Genomic DNA, 6,000 nt, shown 5'->3' with positions numbered 1-6,000 from the left:
TATCTGCATTGCTTACTGTACTTATTTCCTTGTTTCACTTGAAAGAAAGTTACTGTTTGTCGTTTTGCATTTAGTTACTTGTATCACATTGCACTCAAGTTACCTGGCACTTGCTCACTAAAGCAATTATATAAGTCAGCACTAAAAATTAAAAGCACTACACCCTCACTCCCCACTGGCCCTTGTTTTCAATTAAGGATTTCCCAATATTATTCTAGCATGTCCAAAGGTCAGTTGTCAATCTCCTCTCCGGTCCAGCTGGTGAATCTGGGAATCTTGAGGCAATGTTATAACTGCCTCATGTACACTGACAACCCTCTCCTCCTCCCACATAACACAAATACTTAGAGATGCAGCTATTTAGCCAAACTGGAGGCTGAGCTCTCTCAACTCAGGACTGGCAAGACCAGACAGGAGGAGAAGGCAACTACACACACCACAAAACCAGCCTCACATAATGCTACCACTCCACTGAATCAAACACATAAACACACAAAGACATACTCGGAGGCTCTGAGTAAAATTTACCTAAACAGCAGAGGCCTCCAAAGCAGACACCCAAACAACTGCTACCTCAAGACACCCCACAAGCAACACATAAACCACAAAAGCAGTGTGCAAAGCAGTCACAGCCCTTAAGGCCAAATACAACACCAAACATACTTGTCATAGGTGACTCCATAGTCAGACACACTGACGTCCCACTCACCAGGCTGAACAAGGAGAGGGTCACAGTAAGCTGCCTATCGGGCTAGAATCCGCCACATAACACAAGCACTGGGTCACTCCACAGCAAGTACAAATATGACACAGTCATTGTCCATGCTGGTGTGAACGACCTGAGACGCACCTCCCTGGACTGCATGAAAAGAGACATAGAGGAGCTCTCTGATTATGTAGCCCAGGCAGGTATGACCCTAACCCTGAGCAGTATCCTTCCTTCACCAAGAATGATGCCACAATATAGAGACAAGATGATCAGCTTTAACAATTGGCTTAATGTCTGGTGTCATTCAAAGGGGATCCAGTGTCTGTCTGCCTGGGATGACATGCTTGACAAGCCACGCTGCTTCAAGGGACGGCTTGCACCTGTCACCCCTGGGATTCCGGATATTGGCTAAGGCTCTTGCCACCCCATAGTGCCTTTTTAGGCAAGGCTCAAATTCTAAACCTACCACCCTAGAAAACAAAAATGGGAAGAAATTGAGGGTAATGCTGCTCAATGCCAGAAGTCTAAATCTCAAAATGCACGCACTCGAGGCCCTTCTCAGTATGGAGAACATCGATGTCTGTGCTGTAACTGAAACCTGGTTCAAGGCTCCTGAGAGCACCCGGCACTATTAGGTTTTACCTCATATCATGCGTTCCGGCCCCAAAACCCGGACCACTCCACAAAAGGAGGGTGTATCCATATTCATAAAGGATACTCACACCTCCAGGTTGGTGGCAACGCATGAAGCTCGGAAACCATCCAGGTGCAACTAACAATAGGCAAAACTGCTCTACAAATTGTAGCATGCTACAGGCCACCCTCTCAAACTCAGGAACCCCACACAGCCTTCCTGAAGACACTGGAGGGTATAAATGTATCTCCAAACACCATCATATTGGGTGACTTCAACTACCCAAATATAGACTGGGAACATTACTCAAGCCCTAACTTTCTAGCCCAACGGTTCCTGGAGTTCATAAATTCAAATGCCATGGAACAGCTAGTCACTGTTCCCACGAGAGGAGAAAATATACTAGATCTCATTGTCACAAACATGGGGACAAAATGCTCCACACCGAAGTATATCCCTCATTGGTGAGATCTGATCATAAACTAATCTCACTGGAAATCCACATCCGCCCCACCCCAAACAAAAAGACCATAGTGAAGAACTTCTCTAAAGCAAACTTCACACTACTCAAGACTGGTGTGGTATCCTTCAAGGCCCCTGAGTCAGAGGAAACCACAACCCAAGCTGCGGTAGCCCTTACAAATGCCTTCTATGAACACCTCCAGGACTGCATGGATCAGGCAATCCCAAATAAAACCAAGACTCTTTCCACAAAGGGCAAACGTCCAGTCTGGTGGACCCCAGCCATTAACAAACTTTACAATAAGAGGAGAAAGCTATTACATGATAGAACAAAATCCATAAAAGGGAAGTCACCCCTGATCATTATTAGTAATAAATTACGAGCACTCATAAAATCAACTAAGGCCAATTTTGAGAGAAAAATTGCCATGGATTCAAAGGACAATCATAAGGCCTTTTTCAGCTATGTTAGGAACCTGGGTGGAAACTCACAGATATGCTCAGAATTAGTCCAAAATGATACAAAAATCACTGAACCCACAGACATTGCCAACATACTGGCAGACAGGTTCAGTGCAAACTTCACCCCTCTCCCCTAAAGGAGAGATAACTATCCCAGCCGAGTGTAGCCTCCCGGACATCTCAAATGCGCAGGTGAAAGCTGCTCTCTCTAAAGCTAAAAACACAGCATCAATGGGACCGGATGGTGTCCCCGGCTGTGTGCTACACGAGCTAAATGAGGAATTAAACCCGCACATAAGGCAGCTGTTTAATCTCAGCCTTACCACAGGATACGTGCCCAAGGAGTGGCGTGACGGCAACTGTGGTCCCACTCCACAAAGGTGGCCTCTACGGACCCTGGTAATTACCGCCCCATAAGCTTAACAAGTCTAGTCTGCAAAGCTATGGAGAGGATCATAATGGAGCTCATAAACAAAGATATAGGGACTTGCAGACATTGGACCCGACCCAGTTTGGCTTTGTCAAGGGAAGATCATGCCTTTTGAACTTGGTCGACTTCTTGAAATAGTCACCAAGGCCATTGATGAGGGAAAGGCAGTCCATACAGCCTACCTTGACCTTGCAAAGGCTTTCGACACAATACCCCACTCGGTATTGTAGAAAAACTTACCAGCTTAAATGTAAACCCATATGTCACAAGATGGGTTGCAAACTGGCTTAAGGACAGAACCCACAGGGTTAGAGTTGCTGGCGCTGTGTCAGACTCCAAGCCGGTCACAAGTGGTGTCCCACAGGGCTCGGTCCTTGGCCCCTATTGTTTGGCATCTACTTCTCAGAAGTACAGGCCAACATGGGAGGACTTTGGCTGACAAAGTTTGCAGATGACTGCAAACTGGGCGCCATAGTGGAAAGTGCATCGGACACTGATATCCTTCAGAAGGGACTCACGGAAACAGATAGCTGGTGCCAGAGCCATGGCCTGAAGTTAAACGCCAAAAATGTATAGTCATACCCTTCGGGAAAAACAAGGTAACCCCAAGCTACCATATAGGTGGCAATCCACTAAGCACAGAAGAGGTTATCAGGGACCTGGGGACCCAGGTTGACAGTGGCCTTTCTTTTGACACTCACATTGCTAAAGTGGTTAGAAAGACCTTCTACATTGCCCACCTGATCATGAAGGGATTCACATCCAGATCTAGTGAGGTCATTGTTCCCCTGTACTCTTCACTTATCAGACCAATGATCGAGTACAATGCCCCATTCGGGATGTATCTCACCCGACATCTGCAGCAATTGGAGAGACCCCAAAAGTTCCTCACCAAAAGGATAAAGGGACTCCAAAATCTGTCATATGCTGCCAGATTGAAGAAACTCCAGCTCTATTCAGTCGCATACCGTCTGCTCAGAGGTGACATGTGCCTGACATACAAGGCCATGTCCAACCCGGAATTAATGGACATGCTCCACCTCAAAAAATCCAAATCCACCAAAACCACTAGAGCAAGCGATTTAAACCTTAGCACGGATATAAATAGGACGTGCTGGAGGGATAGATTTATCACTCAGAGACTCCCTATGCTGTGGAATAAAATCCCGGTCCATGTGAGGCAGAGCACCTCGCTGACTCTGTTCAAGAGAAATCTAGACCTGTGGATGGGAGATCGTAGGTTTACCCCGGGAATCATCTCTGGGTCACTGCTGGACAGAGGCACAACAAACTAATGGGCACAGTATTTTTTCATATAAGGGGTGGCGTAAGCCACAATAATTTGGGCTAGGCTTATAAATGCCTTAGGGCAGATAGCCTAGTATAAACCTATGAACCTATGAACCTAATATTATTACTTATACATGTAAGTTACAGAGCCATAAAATTACTTTATTAGTAGATGCATGCAAGTTTTTTAATTATGCTGAATTAGTATTTCTGTTTAAAGTACTCTTAAAATTAACTGACTTGCTGCTGAATTTATAAAGTATACAAAGGCTTCTATAATTATTTCACTAAATAGGTTAAATTCTAATACCATTTTCATTTAGATGGATACCAGACAAGGTTGACTCTTTCATCATATTTGTTCAATTTAGATAAACTGGCAGCATCTAAGAGCAATACAGATCTGCACATTCCAGTGCTCTGTTTCTGCTATTTAACTGCTAAAGTTTAAAAACAAGTATAATATTAAGCAGTTGGTCATCTAAATTATGGTCTCCTATGCTGGTGAAAATAATGGCTAATTATTTGCATAACATTAATATGCAGCATATTCACTTTTTAACAAAGCTAAGCTAATTGTTTGGAATTTACCAGAAATGTTAGGATAAATAATTCAGAATTTAAGGTCTACTGACCGTATTAAACCAAATGATGTTATAGTTCTTTATCAAAATGTGAAAGGCAATTCAAATTTCTTAATTAATGATAAGACTATTGGCATCACTTTTTTCAACTTGGTTTGCAGTAAAATATATTAAAATTATCATATGAATGCACCATCACATTTATTTTAAAAATAACCTAACCTTTACACTATATGTCAATGATAAATATATTTCAATGTGATCTTCCTATATCATTTGAAATTAACAAGAAGGCCAAGTAAAAAGCTGTGAACTTTAATAACCTTTGATTGGCACCATAGAATGCAAAAATCAATATAAAAATCTTATATAAATTGTATAAATATTTGTGTATAAAATCTGCTATTGAGCCAGTGTTTGAATATAATTCAATTTTTGAATTTGTGCTACTATGCTATACTAAATGCATGAATTTTACAATGTTTGTGCAGCTGCCACAAGCACAAATCATTTTATTCCCTGTAAAAAGGAAATTGCAAGCTATGCTGACACATGGATGCTGAAGTTATTCAAGTTTTCTAATTCTTTATGCTTTTAGAAATTGAAGAAAAACTCCAAAATAATAACTATCGATTTAAACTTATATCAAGGAATGTTACAGATTTTTGGAGTCCATACAAATAATTTTAATTCTGTTAACCCTAGTTAATTATTTTATAAACATTTGTAAAAATCCTCCACATAATAAGAACTGCCACTGTGACAAGCCTGGCTAAGCCAACAACATGCAGGTAATATCTAGTAGCTATTGTTAATTTTCTCCTGACTACAACCAGGGTAATTTCTATCCTGTAAACTTGTCTATTCAATGCTTAACTATGTACCTTTGGAAATAACCTACATGTAAATTTGTACTATTTAGTCTGAATGCATTTTTTATCTGCATTTTTATTTTAATTATTTTTTTATTTGTACTGGTACTTGTGTATGTTTGGAGCTTATCTCCCCAGGCCTCCGCTGTAAATGGACATTGATCCAGTCAGACTAAAATGGTCAACAAATGTAAAATAAATAAATAAAAAATAAACTGATCATTTTTATAGGTTCATAGAAGATTACTAGGCTGATGGCCCTAGAGCCCTTACAAGCCTAGCCATATTTATCCTAAATTACTCCGATTGCTCATGGTTAGGGGAGTGATGTTTGCAGAAGTAAGAGTCTATGGTAGCTAATACTGATTTCCTCCATCAAGGAGGGACATGGGTATCACCCCAGGAGTGAATTTGCAGTCACCCATCCATTGATCTACATTGCTTTCGAAGAGGGTCAGGGAATTGTTTTGTTTCATGTGAATTAGACGCTTGTTCCACAGAAGTGGCAGTCTTTCAGAGATGTAAAATAAAACAGTTTTATACTGTTAATAAATGGA

The sequence above is a fragment of the Protopterus annectens genome, chromosome 15.part0 (assembly GCF_019279795.1).
Source record: "Protopterus annectens isolate FY-2018-M chromosome 15.part0, PAN1.0, whole genome shotgun sequence".
NCBI classification, from domain to species: domain Eukaryota; kingdom Metazoa; phylum Chordata; order Ceratodontiformes; family Protopteridae; genus Protopterus; species Protopterus annectens.
This window is presented reverse-complemented; position numbering follows the sequence as displayed.